Raw genomic sequence first — 22,974 nt, 5'->3', positions numbered from 1 at the left:
ACATGCGTCTCTAGGAGTGTTACCATTACAAAGAGATGGTTGAGGGGGCACATATCAAAGGCTGCTGTAATGAGGTGTACAAACCCACATTGGACCAGACCAGAAAGGGGTTAACAATCTGTCCCAGAAACAGGGATTTAAATCAGCCCTGCCCTGCAACACCTGCCAGAGATGTCAAGCCTGGAGGGAGAGCTCTCTAACTGTATTTAATAATAAGGGGAGAACGGAAAATAAAAGGCTTCCGAAAGCTGACAGCAAGGATTATAAACCTGCAAGAAGGGTCTTGAGACTCATAGTCAGCTATTTAGCTTCCCTGGGAAAGGCTCAGTTCAGGGACAGGCTGACCAGTCAGTTAGTGAGTGGAAGAGAGTGACCAGGTCTCCTTGAGGAAAGTGAAGGCAAGGTATGAACTAGATGGTTTATATCCTCTGGCACTGACCCCAGCCCATACCGAAGTGGAATATGAGCACTTTCTTGATTGCTTTGCTTGATTTTGCGTAAAGAGTGTTTTCCCCCTCCTCCAACACGATCTACATGTGTGATCTGTTTGGCTTCAGCTGAAGCCAACGTCTATCTAGGCAGAGGAAATAGAAAAATTGGTTACAAGAGCAGGCTGATAGATCCTTGTGAAATGAAAATTTTTGTATGGTTGCCTCTTTCTGACCTAAGCAGTTATCCAAAATCTGGGGGCCTGCAGGTTGTTTCTGATAGGAGGAGAAATTGATGATGGAGGCAGGTATCTTTGGTGCAGTCCTGTTTTCTTATAAAAAATGTACAAAGTGCCATTTACCTGAATGCACCAGAAATCCAACAGGAGGAGATAGTTCCAAGCCTCTTTTAGCCAGCACTCTGCCCAAAAAATACCCTCTTTAGGCTTTCTCAAGGCTGCACTTCCAGTCCTTGCTCAGGCTGTGATCACTCCTTCCTTGCTGCCTTCTTTCTCAGCTTCTCTGGTCTTTCTGCTGTCTCTCTCCCAGACAAACACAAACTAACAGCCTGTGAAAGCCCTCCACCCACATGCACCTTTGCTTTGGGTGGGGACATGTGCCGGTATGCAGTTTGGAGGTTCCCTATTTTTTCAGCTACTTGGTTCACTGTACAGAATTTGACAGCAAGAACTGCTGATAAGGAAAAGACAGTGACAACCGGGCACTGAACAATGGCAGCTGTGGCCAGCTACAGTACTGAGAATCAGAAATGCACATATAGTGTAAGCTACCTTTAGAGTGCAAGTTCTTGTTCTATACACGGCACCCTTTCCCGTTTGTACACTACCAGGAAATAATCCAGAGAGAACCAGGGATTTCCATGAACACCAGACTGACAAGGCAGCGCACAAGTCATGACCAATGTTTCTGCAATTATAGAAAGCACCACAAGGATTAACACAAGTACTCTTCTCCCAGCAAAGGTGGTAGCCTGCGTTAGCTCTATACAAGCCACATTGTGGGAGTAGACTACAACCCCACACTCAGAATAACACACTTGGCTGTATCCTACAGAAAAAGGCCATTATCATGTGATTACCATTCAGATCCTGCAAGAGGCAGGAAAGTAGGCCACACTCATAGGATACCAATGGAGAGGTACTCCATAAACAACTGCTTGTCTGCTTGGTTACCCTAACCCTCCGCCACTGTCAGTCGTGTACTGGGATGTGGGAAGAGACCTGGTGAGGCACCAGTGGTCAGTTGTGCTGCACGTACCCCATCAATAGGTGTATGAGGCAGTAGGAAACATGACTGTAAACAAGGTGGGTGCCGGGGCTTGACCCTCTCCGGGCAGGAGGGGAGCCACGCCGGCCCACGCTGCTCCGGTTGGCCCGGGAAGTTAGCCCAGCAGTCCTTGCGGTACTTGTCCGCCCGACGGGCAAGGGGCTCAGGCCCTCCGGCAGGGCTGAGCCGTAACGACTGCGAGGCGCCGGTTCCTACGTCAGGACGGATAGCAACACAGAATCAGTAAGCACGGGCCTGGGTCAGGGCTGAGCAATGGTAATAGTTTAAGGCCCAACCCTTGGTCAGGGCGGGGCAGCAAACGCTGAATCAGTAAGCTCAGGCCTTTGGTTAGAGCTGAGCAACAGCAGCAGTTTAAAGGCCCAGTCCTTGGTCAGGGCAGGCAGCAAACGCTGAGTCAGTAATAACAGTTACCGGCCTCTTCAGGCCAGGGAGAGGGGGAGCCTGCCACCCCGGAGTGGGATGGCAGGGGGGACGCAGGCCCTCCCACTCCACTGCGTCCCAGCCCGGGGCCCTAACAGCGGCTGTCACTCCGCTGGTCAGTCTGGGGTTCCTGGCTGCAGCACACTGACATAGGCCCCGGCAATTACGCAGCCTGACTGGGGTCAGCTGCCCCCGGGCTGCTTCCGTACTCCCCCTCAGGACCTACCTGGGTCCTAACGTCGGCCTCAGCGGGGTCCAGGAGCATAGGCTCATCGCGACCGGGGCTGGGTGGTAGGTCCAGGAGCTCCTGGGGATACTCGGGCCACGGGAGCGCCGGCAACTCCTCCGGGTAGCATCAGGTGCCAGGAAGCTCCGGCAGCTCCTCCTGGTAGCGAGCGCGGGGAAGCTCCGGCAGCTCCTCCTGGTAGCGGGCGCGGGGAAGCTCCGGCAGCTCCTCCTGGTAGCGAGCGCGGGGAAGCGCAGGCGGCTCCTCCTGGTAGCGGGCGCGGGGAAGCTCCGGCAGCTCCTCCTGGTAGCGGGCGTGGGGAAGCTCCGGCAGCTCCTCCTGGTAGCGAGCGCGGGGAAGCTCAGGCAGCTCCTCCTGGGAGCGGGCGCGGGGAAGCTCCGGCAGCTCCTCCTGGGAGCGGGCGCGGGGAAGCGCAGGCGGCTGCTCCTGGTAGCGGGCGCGGGGAAGCTCCGGCAGCTCCTCCTGGTAGCGGGCGCGGGGAAGCGCAGGCGGCTCCTCCCGGTAGCGAGCGCGGGGAAGCTCCGGCAGCTCCTCCCGGTAGCGGGCGCGGGGAAGCTCCGGCAGCTCCTCCCGGTAGCGGGCGCGGGGAAGCTCCGGCAGCTCCTCCCGGTAGCGGGCGCGGGGAAGCTCCGGCAGCTCCTCCCGGTAGCGGGCGCGGGGAAGCTCCGGCAGCTCCTCCCGGTAGCGGGCGCGGGGAAGCTCCGGCAGCTCCTCCCGGTAGCGGGCGCGGGGAAGCTCCGGCAGCTCCTCCCGGTAGCGGGCGCGGGGAAGCTCCGGCAGCTCCTCCTGGTAGCGGGCGCCGGGAAGCTCCGGCAGCTCCTCCTGGGAGCGGGCGCGGGGAAGCTCCGGCAGCTCCTCCTGGGAGCGGGCGCGGGGAAGCTCCGGCAGCTCCTCCGGGTAGCGGGCGCCGGGAAGCTCCGGCAGCTCCTCCTGGTAGCGGGCGCGGGGAAGCTCCGGCAGCTCCTCCTGGTAGCGGGCGCGGGGAAGCTCCGGCAGCTCCTCCTGGGAGCGGGCGCGGGGAAGCTCCGGCAGCTCCTCCTGGTAGCGAGCGCCGGGAAGCTCCGGCAGCTCCTCCTGGTAGCGGGCGCGGGGAAGCTCCGGCAGCTCCTCCTGGTAGCGGGCGCCGGGAAGCTCCGGCAGCTCCTCCTGGTAGCGGGCGCGGGGAAGCGCAGGCGGCTCCTCCTGGTAGCGGGCGCGGGGAAGCGCAGGCGGCTCCTCCTGGTAGCGGGCGCGGGGAAGCGCAGGCGGCTCCTCCTGGTAGCGGGCGCGGGGAAGCTCCGGCAGCTCCTCCTGGTAGCGAGCGCGGGGAAGCGCAGGCGGCTCCTCCTGGTAGCGGGCGCGGGGAAGCGCAGGCGGCTCCTCCTGGTAGCGGGCGCGGGGAAGCGCAGGCGGCTCCTCCTGGTAGCGAGCGCCGGGAAGCGCAGGCGGCTCCTCCTGGTAGCGAGCGCCGGGAAGCGCAGGCGGCTCCTCCTGGTAGCGAGCGCCGGGAAGCGCAGGCGGCTCCTCCTGGGAGCGGGCGCGGGGAAGCTCCGGCGGCTCCTCCTGGTAGCGGGCGCGGGGAAGATCCGGCAGCTCCTCCTGGTAGCGAGCGCGGGGAAGCGCAGGCAGCTCCTCCTGGTAGCGGGCGCGGGGAAGCTCCGGCAGCTCCTCCTGGTAGCGAGCGCGGGGAAGCGCAGGCAGCTCCTCCTGGTAGCGAGCGCGGGGAAGCTCCGGCAGCTCCTCCTGGTAGCGAGCGCGGGGAAGCACAGGCAGCTCCTCCTGGTAGCGAGCGTGGGGAAGCGCAGGCAGCTCCTCCTGGTAGCGAGCGTGGGGAAGCACAGGCAGCTCCTCCTGGTAGCGAGCGCAGGAAAGCTCCGGCCAGTCTGGGTGGCTCCCCTGGATCACCGGCGTCTCCCAGTTTCGAGCTCCCGGAGGGACATCTGTTCTCTCTGGCCGCTGGGGCCTGACTGAGCTCAGAGGGCCGGCTTTTATAGTTGCAGGTCGCCACCTGACCCTTTGAGGGGCGGGCTCAGAGCTCCGTAGCTCCGCCCACTCTGGCCTCTGCTGGGGTGCGACCCTCTCCAGGGAGGAGGGGAGCCACGCCGGCCCACTACAATGACATACAATAATCACACCACAGCCCTTACCTGTAAGACTCAGGGTATGTCTACGCTATGGGATTATTCCGATTTTACATAAACCGCTTTTGTAAAACAGATTGTATAAAGTTGAGTGCACGCGGACACACTAAGCACATTAATTCGGCGGTGTGCGTCCATGTACCGAGGGTAGCGTCTATTTCCGGAGCGTTGCACTGTGGGTAGCTATCCCGTAGCTATCCCATAGTTCCCGCAGTCTCCCCCGCCCATTGGAATTCTGGGTTGAGATCCCAATGCAAAAACAGTGTCACGGGTGATTCTGGGTAAATGTCGTCACTCAATCCTTCCTCCGTGAAAGCAACGGCAGACAATCATTTCGTGCCCTTTTTCCCTGGATTGTCCTGGCAGACGCCACAGCATGGCAACCATGGAGCCCATTTTGCCTTTTGTCACTGTCACTGTATGTGTACTGGATGCCGCTGACAGACGCGGTACTGCAGTGCTACACAGCAGCATTCATTTGCCTTTGCAAGGTAGCAGACAGTTACCATCCCTATTGCACCATCTGCCATGCCATTGTAAATTGGCGATGAGATGACGGTTATCAGTCATTCTGTACCATCTGCTGCTGTCATGGGTGCTACTGGCTGGCCTCGCTGAAGTCGGCCGGGGGTGCATGGAGAAAAATGGGAATGACTCCCCGGGTCATTCCCTTCTTTATGTTTTGTCAAAAAATAGAGTCAGTCCTGCCTAGAATATGGGGCAAGTGTACTAGAGAACCAGAGAGCACAGCTGCTCCGTGTCAGAGCCCCAGAGATCCCGCAGAAATGATGAGCTGCATGCCATTCTAGGGAGTACCCCTGCAACAGCCCCACCCATTGCTTCCCTCCTCCCCCAGCCCTCCTGGGCTACCATGGCAGTGTCTCCCCATTTGTGTGATGAAGTAATAAAGAATGCAGGAATAAGAAACACTGACTTTTTAATGAGATAAAATGAGGGGGAGGCAGCCTCCCGCTGCTATGATAGTCCAGGCAGGACATTAAAAGGGTGGCGAGGGAGAGGAGCCCAGCCTCCCGCTGCCATGATAGTCCAGGCAGTACAGAATCTTTTCTTTAGACATGAAAGGGGGGGCTGATAGAGCTCAGCCTCCAGTTGCTATGATGAGGACGGTTACCAGCCATTCTGTACCATCTGCCGGGAATGACCGGGAGTCATTTTTACCCAGGCGTCCCTGGCCGACCTCCTCGAGGCCAGCCAGGAGCACTCACAGGCTGATGATGACGATGGCAGACGGTACAATATGACTGCTATCCACTGGGAAGGGGATGCTGGTGTTCAGCGCTGCAGCACCCTGTCTACCAGCAGCATGCAGTAGACATAGGGTGACATTGAAAAAAGGCGAGAAACGTTTTTTTTTTCCCTTTTCTTTCGGGGGGAGGGGAAGGGTGTAAATTGACGACATATACCCTGAAACACCCGGGAAAATGTTTTTGACCCTTCAGGCACTGGGAGCTCATCCAAGAATGCAAATGCTTTTCAGAGACTGCGGGGACGGGGATAGCTGGAGTCCTCAGTACTCCCTCCCTCCCTCCATGAGCGTCCATTTCATTCTTTGGCTTTCTGTTACACTTGTCACACAGCACTGTGCTGTGGCCTCTGTCTATCATAGCCTGGAGATTTTTTCAAATGCTTTGTCATTTAGTCTTCTGTAATGGAGCTCTGATAGAACAGATTTGTCTCCCCATACAACAATCAGATCCAGTATCTCCTGTACAGTCCATGCTGGAGCTCTTTTTGGATTTGGGACTGCATCGCCACCCTTGCTGATCAGCGCTCCACGCTGGGCAAATAGGAAATGAAATTCAAAAGTTCGTGGGGCTTTTCCTGTCTACCTGGCCAGTGCATCCGAGTTCAGATTGCTTTCCAGAGCGGTCACAATGGTGCACTGTGGGATACCACCCGGAGACCAATACCGTCGATTTGCAGCCACACTAATCCTAATCCGACATGGCAATACCGATTTCAGCGCTACTCCTCTTGTCGGGGAGGAGTACAGAAATCGGTTTAAAGAGCCATTTATATCAATATAAAGGGCCTCATTGTGTGGATGGGTGCAGGGTTAAATTGGTTTAATGCTGCTAAATTCAGTTTAAACGCGGAGTGTAGACCAGGCCTCAGTGATAAACAGGGGATATGAAAGGATATGGAACAATAGCTGGGGCCAGGCACAATGTCTCACATGGAGCTTAAGGCAAAATCCTATGCCATTCGAGTGTCAGACATATCTATAGGAACCATTACAATATTATGCTGTTATGAACCACTACAGACTATGGCATGGCCTGCATTCCCTGCACATTGGCTGTTGAGTGTGCTGCAATACAACCACAGCACAGCTCCAGGCCTAGACAAGGGTTCATGAACGGATATAGTGCACCAGTGATATATCAGCAAACAGTACTAATGAGCTCGGGGGAAGGATAATCTTTTGGCTAAAGCACCAAGGTCCAATCCAGCATCCATTGCGACCAATGGAAAGACTCATTGATTGTAAAGGGCATTGGATCAAGACCTAGGAGACCTGGCTTCTGTTCTTGATTCTGCTGTGAATTTGATTGGGACAAAGAACTGGCCATGTCCAGTTCCATTTGTAGCCCTTACCTCAGGGCCTTGTTTAGTCACAAAAAGGAAATGTGGAACAATAACAAAAAGCCACAGTCCCATTCTTCACGGAGATTGTGAGGCTTTCTGGCCTTCTCTTGCTTAATGGGCTGGATCTTCTCCAGCCTCAGGGGTGGTCTTCAGTGCTTGCCTGTCCTCTCGCAGACTTCTGCCGCTGCAACAGGAGAATGCACTCCTAACCCTGGCCCGGTCCCAGGCTCCCTCAGAGAGAGGGGCCCTCCTTTGTATTCCCTAGCTAGGAATAATCAGACCCAATCACTTGATGCTATTACCTAGCTGGTTCAGATGATTCTCAGCCCCTGCCTGTTAGGCCCCTTTCCAGAACACATCACCGGCTCCCTGGCTTTTGAAGAGACAGACAATCCCATTATAGTGACTCTGGACAAATCATAGCCACTCTGTGCCTCAGTTTCCCTACTTTTAATTAAGATTGATATACCTCCCGGAGTGCTGTGAGCACATCTAGGTGAACAGTGGTGGAAATTATCTGAGAACCTTTTTGTAAATTCTGAAGCATATTGTAATAGGTTCCCCCCCCAGGTGCCACTTGGAACTGGGGTACCACTGAGCCCTCTGACCCACCAGCCTGGGCTCCCTCTCACACTGCTGCTGTGATAAGTTGCAAAGCCCTCCAAGCTTGCACTTTCACCAGCGTTCACACAGATGGGGACACACCCAGCTGCAGTCACATGCAGGCTCTCTAACCACCAGCCTCCCAGAGCAGTACCATACTTCCCTGGTCAGATATGGGTTTAACAACCAGTCTGCCTCTCCCTCAGTGTGAAGAGGACCATGCATACTTGTGGTAACCAAGCTGAGGTTTTCCCCAGATACCTTAGTCACATGCACACCGGTTTGGATTAAAACATAAAATAAATTTCACTACAAAAAGATAGATTTTAAGTGATTTTAAGTGATAGCAAACAGATCAAAGCAGATTACTTAGTAAATAAAAAAAACTTCAAACTGAGCTTAACACACTAGATAAATAGGATATGACTTAGCAAACTCTCACCCTGAGTGATAAACAGGCTGGCAGATTCTTAAGGCACAAGCTGCCTTGGCTTTGCAGTTTGAGTTTCCCATTTTTTCATACACAGGCTAGAAATCCCTTAGCCTGGGACCATCAGGTCCCCCCTGTTCAGTCTTTATTCCTCAGGTATTTCCAGGTGTGTTGTTGTAGGGAGAATGAAGTACCCCTGTGGTGTAATTTTCCTCCTTTTATATCTTCTCTCCCCTTGCTGGAAAGTTCTTTTGCTGTGACCTGGATCAAACAGTTCCCATTGTGTTGTAATATCTTTGAGAGGTTTCTATTGTACACAGTTCTTGGGGTAATCCTTATGCTTGTGTGCATTTCCTCAGTAAGCCATTAACATTCTTTCGCCTTTTTTACTGTAGTACCTGAAAGGCTGCTTGTGGGTGTTTTCAACCTCACAACATGTTTCAGTAACACATACATAGCCAAACTTAATAACTTCACATATGACGATAGCACATACACTCCAACAAGATATTAATATCTAGTGGATCAAGACTTTTAGAATGACACCTCACAAGGCATACTTTGTACAAAACATATCCTAATTACATGACAATGGTGAATACTGGGGTGCCAGGGTGTCACACATATATCCTGATGGATACATCCCAGGTATGCCTACAAGTTTTGTACAACTAATAATTCTATAGGATTTCTATGGCAATTATGAAAGCCCCAGAAAATTCTTTTTATTTTTGTAATTTTTCACTTTACTTTCCAGGAATTACGTTTTATTTTGTTTCGTCCCCTCTGGGGATGTGGCAGGGCTAAGGAGGGGATGAAACAAAAGAAAAGTAAATTTCTGAAATTCTCTGTGAGGAGGGGAGGCCCTGGGGTGGAGGAGGGAGAGGGAGCTGGAGAGTGAGATCATCCCACAGTGCTGGGTGGGGCTCCCCACTCCAGGCATTGTGACCTGGTGCATGGGGTTGCTGTGCTGCTCAAGTCTGGCCAAGCCACCGGTCCATCATGACGATGGAGGGGCAGCCAGGCCAAACCTGACCTGTGTGTCAGGTCTTTTGTTTGTTTTTTATGTATTTATCATTTTCTTTCATGTTATTTCACATTTGTGAAAAACATGGGGCTCCAGCAATCATGACTGAAGTATCACCAAGAGCATCTTTTCTGACTGCTGTGCAGATTAACTAGAACTAGTCTGTGAGTCATACACTGGAAAGGCTCCACTGGAAAGGACGCTGCTAACTGCTGTGTCAGGGCTAACACATAAACGGCTGCATGTTGCGACTGTTTGCTCACACTTACATATGATAGCTGCATGCACTGAACAAGCATGTATGACACTGATGCCCAGATGTCTACAAGAAATGCACTAAGAACCATGATTCACTGGGACATGCCCTTGCCCTGAGCCACCTTGATCACTGTTGGACATGTTACCGCACAGCCGCTTGATGGGTTACAAGCCCTACTGGCAACCCGTTTTCACATAACAGAGACATAATTGTTAAGAGGAGTTTCCTAGAGGACATGTTAAAGGATGTTATGTGTTTGGATGTGATGCATACAAATATGTGATCATGCCACAGGCAACCCAAAGCCATCAACAACCCAGTGGTGACAACAGACAGTCTGTGAACAGTATTGCATCAGGAAACTTATCAAGGGAAGGCTGGCAAACCACCACCAGCCACTCATAGCTCGATCTGAGGGACACATAGTCGGACAATGAACCATGTGCACTTATCTGCTGCAAAGGTATTCAGAAGAGCATGGCTGGAATACTGCCTTGCCAAACTAGGATTAAAATATACTAGTGCAGATACAAAATCTACTCACTAAAATTCTGATATTTTGCCTGCATGCCCAATAAATAAATAAAATAATTAAATAACTTGTCCAAGGCAAAAATAGGCAAGCAGAATTTTCTAAAACTTCCATTCTGTATCTGTGGTGGATATGCATGGATAAAGATACAAGATGACTGAATGATTGACTTACTGATTGCGTACCCATCATCTGGGCAGAAAAGGAAAAAACTACTAATTAAACTGTCATCATAATGAATCCATGGTGATCTGCTCAATAATTCTGTGCAGCTCTGTACTGATGTTCTGCATATATCACACCAGTTCTGTTTGCCTGCACTGCGTGTTCACAGTCTGTATGGGCAGGTTACTCTTGTAATCATGACTGAGATAGCATGCTGGACCTGATAGCACTATTATTTTCAAGTAGCCATAATCTCATCATGGGCACTATTCTCTGGGAGGCATTTTGTTACCTAGACAATAGTCACTCTTGACCATAGTTTGGTTATTGGAGGAGGCTGAACAGATGCCTAGATGCAGTGACTGTAACACATTACTGCAATTATAGATTATAGCTGAGGCCGGGCCTGCAATGAATAATTAACACATGGAGGGAAGCGTCATTTTTTGGAAGATAGAACTAGGGACATAAATGAATCATCGGTTTGAAAACAGAACGTTTGTGCTAAATAAATAGGTCAGCAGGCTAAGAAGACACAATGTCTGAGCCAACTGAGATAAGCAGGAGAACATGCAGGGCACTATTTACTATGAACTAGATAACAAGGGACAAAATAAGTTGGGAATGTAGAGACGAGGTAAAGAGGAAGTCGAAGCATGGACAGTGCCTGCTGTACAGGGATTGGTTCCTGCAAAGTAACTAAGCCAGTCCAAGATGCAACGTATAGTAAATGCAATGAGATGTGTAATGTATATAAAGGGAGAAGCTGTGATGTACCCTGCATCCATCTCCCCTGCACTTGAGTCTGATCAACTCAGCGGAGCACTGCTGTATGCCAAATAAAGATACCCAAGCAGGAGCGGCGCCAGGGTTCCTGGCGCCCTAGGCAGAATTCGGGGAGCAGCACACAAAAAGCCGCCCCCCGAATCCTGGCACCCTAGGTGACTGCCTAGGGTTGCCTAATGGAAGTGCCGGCCCAGTACCTAAGTGAAAAGGCTGGAGTCAAACTGAGTTCTTAGGAAGCCCAGTGGAAATAGGTCTCAGCTCCACCTTCTGTTAGCCATATTGTTTCCTCCAGTCATATGCTCACATCCTTCTGTCAACGCACACTATAGACAATAGATATGTCTCAAGTCCAAGTCAGCATGTAGGTTCTTGAGAATTGATAAAGACCCGCTTACATTTCATACCACTAAGGCACACACCATCACATCACCCGTCTTATGTGACACTGTGGTACCCCTTCAGTATGTTAATGAAGTACTGTTTCATTGTCTATCAGCATCAACACCTTGCTGGATATCTTCATTTGCATGCCCTATTTCGTGAAAGACTCATCTTCATTAGAGGTATGACTCACGTCTGACCTCTTGAACCAAGATTGCATCTGAGTAGCTGGACCACATATTGACCAAGCAAACTTGTCTATGAGAGGAAATATTAATGGATGAATTCACAGGCTATGTGGGTCCCACAGAACCACAGAGTACTGCTTAGGGCCTGATGCAAAACTCTTTGAAGCCAATGAGTCTTTCCATTAACCTCAATGGACTTTAGATTAGGCCTTTTGTGTTAATATTTCTTATTACTGATATAGAACCATGGGTTCACATGGTACAGTATAGTAGGACAAATATTTTGTGCCAGAGAAATAACAGATTCTCTGCCTCAAAGAGCCTATTTTGAAGGCTACATGGCAGGGCACTCCAAAATAAACAGAACAATGTGAGAAACAGAACGACAAGGGAATGTGCATTTGGAATGTGACACAGACTATGTGACTTTTGAGGAGGAGCTCTGTAAATGATACTTGGGAGGTTGTTTCAGACATGGAGAGGGGCATGGAACGACATGGCAAGAGTATCTGAAATGACAAGGTGGCGATTGATACAGCAATGACTTATTTCAGAGTAGCAGCCATATTAGTCTGTATCCGCAGAAGGAACAGGAGTACTTGTGGCACCTTAGAGACTAATAAATTTATGCTGAAATAAATTTGTTAGTCTCTAAGGTGCCACAAGTACTCCTGTTCTTTTAGCAATGACTTAGTTATGGGTCTTGCAATGACAACACCCAAGGCACAACACCCAACACACAACCATGTAAAAAGTGATGCATGAGCACAAGTGGTTATGGGAGAGATGATAAAAGTCTCCATTGTGGACTGAGGCTTCTGGCCTTAGTGAGGTTCCATGGAAACAGATATTTCTGCTTGAACTACAGTGTCATTTACTGATGCCTAAGATAGACAAGACATTAAGGGCCTGATCCAACTCCAACTGAATCAGGTTAAGGGGTGACTTGATTACAGTCTATAAGTACTGACATGGGGGGAACAAAACATTTGGTAATAGGCTCTTCAGTCTAGCAGAGAAAGGTGTAACACAGTCCAATGGCTGGACATTGAAACTAGCCAATTCAGAATGGAAATAAGATGTAAATTTTTAACAGTGAGATTAATTGACCATTGGAACAATTTACCAAGGGCATGGGGGATCCTCTAACCCTTCCAACCCTGATATTCTATGATTCCTCACAACGATGTGTGTAAGAGTCCAATAAATGAAGACTGAAGGAAAAAGACAGAGAGGCTGACCTAAGAAGAAGTGGTGGGATGTGCTAAGGGAAGACATGTTAGCATGTGGCATTACAGAGGACATGGTGTTGAACAGAGCACTTTGGAGGAAGAGGACTTGTAGAGCAGACCCCCTCTGATGGGATTAACTCAAGGAAGAAGGTACTAGTGAATATTCGCTAGCAAATTAGGAAGTATTATTATTAAAACTAAACTAAACTTAATGCATGAGCAAGCAACGCAAGTGTTTGTTTCACTCCCCCACTAAGTCTCAAAACCCAGTAATTCACAATGGGTCTCCCAGTCCTTAGTGCAAATTAGCAATATTTTACTGTACCAAGGATATAATCAATGATTTGTTCATAAATAACAGTTCAGGGTGCAGCATAATACAACATACTATTTTGATTTTATTTGGGTTCCTAAATACTTGCAGTGTGAACCAACAGACTGCACGCAGGTTTGTGAATCCTGGGTTCTAGTCCCAGCTCTACCACTGACATGTTGTACAACCCTGGGCAAGTCACTTTACCTTTCCTGCACTTCGGTTTGCGAATCCTGGGTTCTAGTCCCAGCTCTACCACTGACATGTTGTACAACCCTGGGCAAGTCACTTTACCTTTCCTGCACTTCGGTTTGCATTTGCAAACTGAAGATCAGGATGCTTATCCCCCTGCAAAAGCGCGTAGAGAGTAATAATGAGTATTATTCTCTTTTGGGGGGAGAAAGCAAATTTACACTCAGTATCAGTGGAGTTAGTGACGTCAGGGATGAACTGATTACTTGATCTAGAGGGAAAACATTGAACTTTTTTTCTCTAGGCCTCGGAGACTTGCTTCATCTCTTGTGATACTACAAAAGGGGGTCAATACCTTTTCTACAGTAATGGCATTTTGTGTGTGGGCAAAGGGTGTGAATAGTGAAACAACTAAACAACTGAGATGGGCCTTGCTGGAGCTATCCCGTCATTAGCACTTTCTAGGTTGGGTGGTGTGGGTTTGGACATGTCTTGCTGATTAAAGTATTTATTTTTCCTTTGATGTGTGCATGTAACTCTGATGATAATGGGAGTTACATCAGTGCCTGATGAGGGGAGAATTTAATTCCTCCTCCATTTGGAAAGGAGGTGGAGTGAGGCTGGAAAAGACACTGGAAGACAAAACGTAGACCTGGAATTTACCTTGTATTCCATCTTTATGAACTTCTGTCCCCACTAGGTGCCATGTCAGCCTCCAGTCACGGGCTTGGCATCAGTTGAGGGTGGATTGATGCTAGGTCAGCCACAAAATATTTCCAGGTGGCTGAAGAAACTAGTGTTGGGGAAGGGACTACCAAAAATAAAAGGTTTGCCATTGCAGTCCTGACTGTCTCTCCTTTCACTCCCTCTTCCTTTGCTGCTTGACTTCCCTTACTCTTAAATCATCCATCCAGCTTAGTCCTTGAATTCCCCTTCCATATCAGGTTGCTTGAATCTCTCTTCTACCACCTGCTCCTGAGAGCCCTCTTCTGCTGCTCGAATCTCCTTCCCTAGATTCTCTGAGAAACCCTGTTCACTTGAATCCCCAACCCCACCCTCTGCCCAGCTTCTCCACTGACAAGTACATAGGGGGAGGAGGGACTTCCCCTCCTTTCTACTCTGAGGATCTATCTCAGTTGGTGGGAAGTCTCAACTGCATTCACCCCATGTATCTCTCTGAGTGTGGGAGCCAAGGCTGGCAGTGTCCTGATCTGATTCCTCATGTGCTTTCTATCCAGGTTTTGTATACTGGTACTCATAACTGTAGAGTCTGAGCACCTCATTGCTCCTGGCATCACGCTGGGGACAGGCGCAGTAGAGAATGGGCAGGCTGGTAGGGTCTTAAAAAAAGTTACCCTACAGTTCTTGTGGCAGCAGGTGCTTTCTGACTGGCAGGCTAGTGGTGGCTTACGGACTGCCCTTCCACCACTGCATGACACTCCAGTCTGATTGGGGGTTTAGCCTCAGCCACCATATGCTTATAAAACTGACACTGACATTTTCCTCGTGTAGGATTGTTACTTTCCGCTCTTCCCTTCTGTTCTTCTCTTTCCCCTCATCTCTTACAGACTCCCATGTTCAGACTTCAAATTCATCCATTAAAGTTGTCTCCTCGCTGAAATGTGACCTGAAGCTTCCCAGTATCATTACACTGGATGCATTTATTTATTTTTCCTACTTATTAATTTTCATAATATATGCAGCCTGTAAAAAGCCCAAAAAATTCAATAAAACTTTACAGTGTTGAGAAGATGCTTGTTTGAACTTGTAAAACACCAACATCAAAAATACTCCAAACTTGCATGCAATATACTCTGTGCTGTCTTCATTACTCTGCACTTTCAATGTAATAAAAAAAATGTGCATACAATATACTCCATGATGTCTTCATTACTCTGCATTTGTAAAATGACCAAAGATCTTACAAACTATGACCCTGATCATATGTCCATGGAAGTTGATGGAGATTTTGCCACTGCTTTCAATGAGAGCAGGATTAGAGCCCTAAATATACAAATCAGTGGGAACCCTTCATTCCTCCACTCTAGCCTAAATTGTTGAACAGAACAAAGGAAACTAACTGGACACAGTCTCAGGCAAGAACAATATTACAAAGAACATTGAGGTGCACAGTCAGTGTCTTTCACTTTCCCACACTCCTCTGAACCCATGTGGTTATTCCTGAGAAAATTTCTCCTTTGAGACCAGTGATTATTGGTTTTACATTTATTTAGCCATCTGTCACCAAGATATGTGGGCACGTTACAAGGCTTAAGATCTCAACAGAGACCAAACATCAGGATCCCTTGCTCCCTGCCAGTCAGAAAGGAAAGCATGGGTTTTCATGGTCTGGAGTTTTTCAACAACTTTTTTTTTTTTTTGGCTGAAAAATGCCTATTCGTTGAAACTGAAATTGTTCACGAAACAGGGCCGGTTTCAACGCATCTCCTGAATTGAAAAATTTTTGGGAAAAAAGTTTTGAAAACATCAAATTAGCCCTTATTTTGTGTCTTTGCCCAGGAACAATAACTACTGGTCAGGCAGAGTTCTCATACCTCTTCTATTGGTAAACTTATCAGAACTGGATTTTTATGATCTTATAATTTTGTTGGATAATATTGAGGTTTATTTTTAAGCATTTTCACAGTTGTGGGAAAGTATGAGGTGGTCATACAATAATTATTGAATGAGAGTAGATGTTGAGATTCAAAAAGATAAAGCTCTATAACCGTTAAAACACAAATTGTCAATACCACATGTCAAGCTACACAAAGTAAATATCCTTAAATCAAACTGTAATAAGCTCACAAGCAGCATTTTTCTTACTCTGCCTATCTATAAATGTCAATTATTATCCATGGAAATATTTCTTCATTGGTTTGTGAGTGTAGGTGAAATCAACATTTACTGATAACAATCTAATCTCCAGACTAATACGAGGCAACTCACCTATTGGAAGACACTAAACAGCCATTAGATGGTAACAACTTCCATAATGTGGCTCTGATATCAAGGGTCTGAATGGAAACGGTGACCTAGAGGTGAAAGACTTAATAACCTATTACCACTCACCTGATTCAGCAAGATTACTATATTAAATCTTTGCTAAAGTGATATAGGCCCATCTGCCATTAGCCATTCCCACTGAACTCCCTTGCAATAACCACATAGGTGGGTCCCTTGTGACTTTAATGACAACGCATAGCTGGTCAATGGGTTTTTCAACAAATACGTAAGTTGAAACATGTTTCAATAAAGATGAAAAGGGAACCATATCAATAGCAGGAGACAATTTGTGTACAAGAAATCTTGGAATTCTAGCTTTCATGCAAGAATTTTTTGAGATAGATAGGAACGTGCTCGATTGGTTCCTGCAACAGATGTGGCTTTAGAGATGTTTTCACTAAAATCTGGACATTGTGTGTGTGGGGCAATTTCTCACAGTATCCTTGGGAGACCTTACTGAATTAAGTTTAAGTATCTTTGGAGTCCATTGTATTAAACACAAAGGTAATGCACTATTATGGGTCTGAATGATCAAAGGACTATACTGAACAATGTAGCAGTCAAGAATGGTCTTTTATGACAATATGTGTGTAGTGACTTTCCTGGGAAATATCTAGGGGGAGGTGAATGCAAATTTCCCATCTCTGCTTATGCAAAAAACTTGGCCTTTTGAAACTATGCCTCGAGGAGCATGTGATTGTCTATTATTTCCTGATGTGGAAAGCTGGAGATCAAAGGCCAAAGCTGTATTAAAGAAACATGCCAAGCTGCCCAGTCAGTGTGCCTGTTTTCACTTGAGGATGTTATGACTATGTAACCACAGAAAAACTCCTTGCTGATGTTGGAAGGACTGACTCCTACCAGAGCCCTTGTTGGAGAGGTAGGTAGGTGTGTATGTGTGCGTGTGTGAGAGAGAGAGAGTGTGAGTGTGTGTGTGTGTGTGAGAGAGTGAGAGAGATCTGGTAAGTTTATTAGTATGCCTGTAGGTTCTTTTATTGTTTTATTATGTTTTCTCTGTACTGCTTTCACATTAAGAATAAATGTGCTTGCTTATAAAGGGCAGTGTGATAACTTATAGCTGCTGGCAATCACCACTGTTCATAGCCTTTGGAGAGAAAGAAAAGCTCAGATGCTGGTCTCTTTAGGCAGTCAGCCTTGCTGGGGATATCACAGTGTAGCCGGGGAACTGTGAAGCCTGGAAAAACCCAGATCAGGAGAGAGAGACACACAACGGGGCTCTGCTCAAGAGAGGTGATGGGTAAGGAGCCTGGAGCTGAGAGCGTGTGCCCTCATGGCACTATGGATGGAGAATACAGATGCAGTTGTCCTGACCTGTGACACTGTGTAGGCTCGAAACAGAGGAGGGGAGTGGGATGAAATTAGAACATAGATATAGGGTCCAATCCTACAACCTCCTTTGATGAACTGGGCATCTCTGAGCATGTAAGGTGCTGAGCGCCTCCTGTGAAATGCTGAGCCTCACCTCTGATTGAAACACCAACCCAACTGGAACCTTTATTGGCAGCCTCAGCCCTGGTAACCTCTAGAGATTGTCCCTCCAGGTCAGGGTTGAAGCACTTTGCCAAGTTTTCTTGGAAAGCTCTCGCTGTTGTTATTGACGTTGCAAGTGCTGGCATGTGCTATACATACTGTGATACACGCCCAAGTAGTTTAATTAGTAATGGTCCTTTATTTACCTGTCAGTTTGTTAATTTATACATTTGCTAATATCAACATGTGCTCACAGAGTTTTTGATAAGCAAATTTTAGAAATCAAAAGAAATAAAATATAGGTGACAAGATCATCCACTCATTTCAATCACCAGAACAGGAACACAATAGCATAAAATAGCAATGCAGCACTATATGGGAAAGAACACTCCCACCACAGAGTGATAACATGAGATAACTCCAATCCCACTTTGAAACCTTCTGACACAGGTTACAGCATTACAAGTTGCTGTATCCTTTGGAAATCATCACCACAGTACCCCAAGTGCATGAGAAGCCCAGGTTGTTCACTCCTAGATTTGGTCCTGGGTGGTACACTTGTCACTGTTGTAAAGTCTACAGTAAAGGTAGTACAAGCACCAGGAACCGTGGTGTGAATTCATGAAGGACACTGAGCCATTTAAAAATCTCATTACATTGGTTCAGTTGCTTCCGAGGTATAGGCTTGCAATACATTAGCAATGACTTTGCTTTTGCTGTACGATATTCTGTTATAAAGCTACAGTAAACCCTTTTCCTCTAAGCTGATGCCTAAAAGCTTCTCCAGGGATATAAAAGGAAATAAAAGTAGGGGAGAAGGGTCCCTAGATAGATGCTGGGATCTTGAACAGTTCAATAGCGGATAACATTTCATATGAAAACTTTTTAAAAAATGAAATCAATGCCCAATAGGTTAGAAGACTGAGCTCTGGAATTGAATTAACAATTTTTTTTTAAATGGCTCAAAAATCAGCTGTATTGAGAGACACTTAAAAAAACCCTTTTAATCGAAGATGTCTTGTATGAGAAACATATGTAGAATCTTTACCCTCACCTTTTTCGTATGTAGCATGTCCCTCTAACATTTTGTTTGTAGATCTATGAAAATATTTTAAAATTATTTTATTTGCAGCAAACAATAGATGGTATGTATTTTGTACGGCTGTTCTCTCTTAATGCAATTAATTACCGGATCACATGGCTGTGACTGTCTCCCTCTTCTGGCTGACCTACGAGGCAGATAAAAACCTGCTACAACTGCTAGCTGGTATAAATTCTCTCTTAGTTCCGTTGTTTCTCATTTGTGAGGGGAGCTGTGTCTTTGCGGCCCACGTTCCCAGTTTTTTCCCCAGATGCTGCATGAGTGCTATCTAACTAAAGAAGCTGATAGCTGTGTGGAGGCAGCCAATGGATTTGAATGCACCTACTTATATACTAAAACCTGCTTGAATGCAATAAATAATAATGCAATAATGCAAAATAATGCAAAACCATTTTAGGTTCCAGAGTGGTGTTTCAACTAGTCACACCTGAGAAAACATCAGGATGGTGTCATATTTATAAATCAATAGCTGGCATTTATTTTCATAGAGAAAATAAAGAATAAAAAACTAAGACCCCAGTCTTACAACTGGATCTGTGTGGGAACAGGGGTCTGCCTACCCAGACCCAATTGCAGGCTTAGAGCCTAGCAGAACTGTGACTGACACTGCACTTAAGATAGCCACGTGCATTTAGCTGACTGCTCTTATATGTATACAGGATCACAACTTTTAAACCAAGGGAAATAAATTCAAAAATGACAGAAAAGAAAAATTACGGTTTGGATTTTAAAAGCTCCAAAGCCTGGAAATTCTAAATTACAACTCTATGAGCAACCACAATTCAGCCAGATTATATACATTCACGTCTAAAAGTGAACACACTGTAACAGTGACACAAAATAATATATATGTTAGGCCACATTTTATATAACGAGAGAGAGAGAGAACACACTATAACCTTGAATTTCTCTGTGTTTAAAATAGTACCTATCTGTAATATTACAATAGCATAGCTTTTTCCTTCTAATAGCTTCACTTGATCAGCTTTACAGCACCCTGAAAGAACATACTCCAAATTTCCAGGGCTTAGACTAATGATTTTGTTGTTACTTTCCCTGAAAGGACAGTAGTAGTTTCTGGACTTTCGAAACAACCTGTTGATGATTAGAGTTTATGCTGGCATTATGCCCATAGACTGTTATGCAAACCCTTATTCACACGAGGCATCTCATTGGCTACAACAGTTTGCAAGACTGGACTTGAAAGTTGTACTTATCCACAACAGTTACAAAAAAGGAAAAATTCTCTTTAATATGCTACATGCAGCACCTGCCTCATTATTAGACAACATAGTGACACATTTAGATAGTTTCCAGAAGACTTCATAAAAACTATTCAAAAAGCAAAAGCTTGTTTCCACATTTAGAGTCGCATGATTTCACCTAAACTTGAACCAAAGCCAGGTCTGCAATGTGCAACCCAGTTTGTATTGATTGTTTTGTTGTTTTTCACATGAATGCTCCCTTTGAGATCTTATCATTCAAATTCAGAACAGTACAGCTACTGTTGACCAGTGTCCTACAAACACAAAACCACAGGGTTTTATAATTCAGTCCATAAAGTTAGCAACCAGGGGGTTATATGCTACCTATTTCTAGATGCGAATCAGGAAGTACTAACTGGCTTTTCTAAAAGCAACGTAACTTTTTCATGCAAGTGATTTGAAAGTCTTTTTAGAGAAAGGAAGAAAAATTGAGTAGGAACAAAGACTTTTCCCTGTGGACCAGACCACTAGTTTATCGAGCTCAGGACAGTGCTTCTGGCAGCAGCCAACAGATGATACTGTGACAAAGATGAAAACCTTCCACAATGCACCTCGACAGTTGTACAGTGCAGATAGAGGAAATTTTCCTTCTTGATCTCTGCAGACAACTGACTCATATCCTAAAGCCTGAGAGTTGAATACTCTTATAATTATGTCAGCTACAAAAGTTATTCATGGTAATTATAGTGTTCTATTCTTTTTAAAACCTAATCATGTTATTGTTCAAAGCATTTCAGATCACTTCTAAAATCACATCAATAAGACCGTGCAGCCTTGGACAGATTATCCTTATAAAGACTGCTCTTCATAGCCCAAGCTTACTGGATGGCCTGATTTTCCTGCCAGCCAACCCCATAACCTGGCTTTGCTTAACAGACCTTAACAGTCCTTAACCTTTGCTTAACAGTCTCCTAGCTCTGCTTCAGAAATATTCCTTGATATTTCGCCGCAGAGAGTAGATTGGACTCCAGCTCTTCTGCCTGTGCATTTTAATTAAGCTTCTTGATAAATCAGTTATTTTTTCTACCCCAGTTTGTCTCTGGACCCTCAAACATTTTTAATTCAAATCCAGTAAACAATGTGAATACCTGCACCAACATATTACTCATCCTTATGTGTTCAGGTGCCGTGTTTCAATCCTGTCCCAAGAACACATGCTCATGTTCTGTATTGACTGTTGGTAGGCAAACATCAACAACCGTCAGTAAAAAATGGCAACATAATGTTAAAATGTTCTCAAATATGGCTCTGAAGGGTGGGTTAGCTAAGGAATAGATGGTTTGATGGCTAAAGCACATAACTGGGCATTGTTAAAGCTTGTACTATTCCCAGCTGTACCACCAAGTCGCTCTGTGGCCTTGGGAAAATCATTTAGGCCCCATTTCAGCAAAGCAGTGAAGCACACACTTTAAGAAATTATTAGGGATGGGATTACTCACATATTTAAAGTTAAGCACTTGCTTCAGTGCTTCACTGAATCTAGGCCAAATAGCTGTGTGTGTCAGTTTTTCTGTCTGTAAAATATGGATAACACTTTTCTAGCACATAGGGACATCGTGAGACTTAAGTCTAGGGTGACTAGACAGCAAGTGTGAAAAAATCAGGACAGGAGGTGGGGGGTAATAGGAGCCTGTATAAGAGAAAGACCCAAAAATTGAGACGGTCCCTATAAAATTGGGACATCTGGTCACCCTACTTAACTCAATGAAGGTGAAATTTACCCTGGTACAGATGGTTGGAGTAAGGCCCTCCACTCCACTGAAAACCTGCATAGAGATATCTGGTTGATGAACAGGGATCCTAGTTTTCTGTGATAACCCCCCCAAAATTCTCCGATAAAAAAACATAAAAATCCATGATTATAATGAATTGGGCCGTGGGGGCTCAGGTGGTCAGCCCTGGACAACTGGGGCCTGGGCCGTCAGCCCCAAGCTCCAGTAGTAAAAACTAAAGATTCTCTGTAAAAATGCAAATTCTGTGTTTTTCCCTGGCAAACGCATTTCTAGGATCCCTGCTGATGAGTGCTCCTGTTGTGGCAAGAGTCCCTATATCAGCTTTATATATGCCAGCACAAAAGGTCACTTTGTGGATGGACTCAGGGAGGGCCACTGATTCATGTTAATACGACCTTAACCTGGACAACTGCTTGTGGAGGGAGGGGCTGTGTTTGCTACTGCAGTCCAATAGGCTTGAAGGAACAGCAGCTACAGGGTGCACTGCAGGGAGCCCTCCATCCTGGCCCTGGGTTGGGTTGGGTTTGGGTTTGACCTCTCCACTGCTATGTATTTGGGCTTTATGTGAGCAAGTGAATTTCTCCCTAATGTTTGTAAAGTTATATGAGGGCTCCAGTAGGGAGGAGCCCCAGAAGTGCAAAGTACTATTATTAATCTATATTAAATCTTCAGATTTATACTGAGTACTTGCCCTATGGAATCTAGATGTATAAGTTTTTCCTAATGCTAGATATTATGGATTCTGTAAAAATCTACATATAGCCTCATAAACAGAAGCAGCATAATTGGAAAATTGCTTTGAAGTTGCTCTTTCCCAGGCTATAGGGTATATTTTAATACATGATCTGTTTCTACTTGCTTTTTTCTTGGCTTGAAATTTTCTCGGTAAAGAAAGATGGAGTGCCAGTAAAAGGTGAATAATGTCAGTAAATGTTACCCTGTGAGGAGGTATTGTTAACCTATTTTACTGATTGGAAACTGAGACACAGAAGGCCAGTGATTTGTCCCAGGTCATACACTGTCAGGATTAAACTACAAGAGCCCAGGGCACTGGCTCTGAATGGTAACCCCACTGGCCCTGGCTGCCAACCTCAGCATCATGATGCTCTAGATTGGATTAGGATATGGCTATTGGG

The sequence above is a fragment of the Gopherus flavomarginatus genome, chromosome 14 (genome assembly GCF_025201925.1).
Source record: "Gopherus flavomarginatus isolate rGopFla2 chromosome 14, rGopFla2.mat.asm, whole genome shotgun sequence".
Taxonomy (NCBI): Eukaryota; Metazoa; Chordata; order Testudines; family Testudinidae; genus Gopherus; species Gopherus flavomarginatus.
This window is presented reverse-complemented; position numbering follows the sequence as displayed.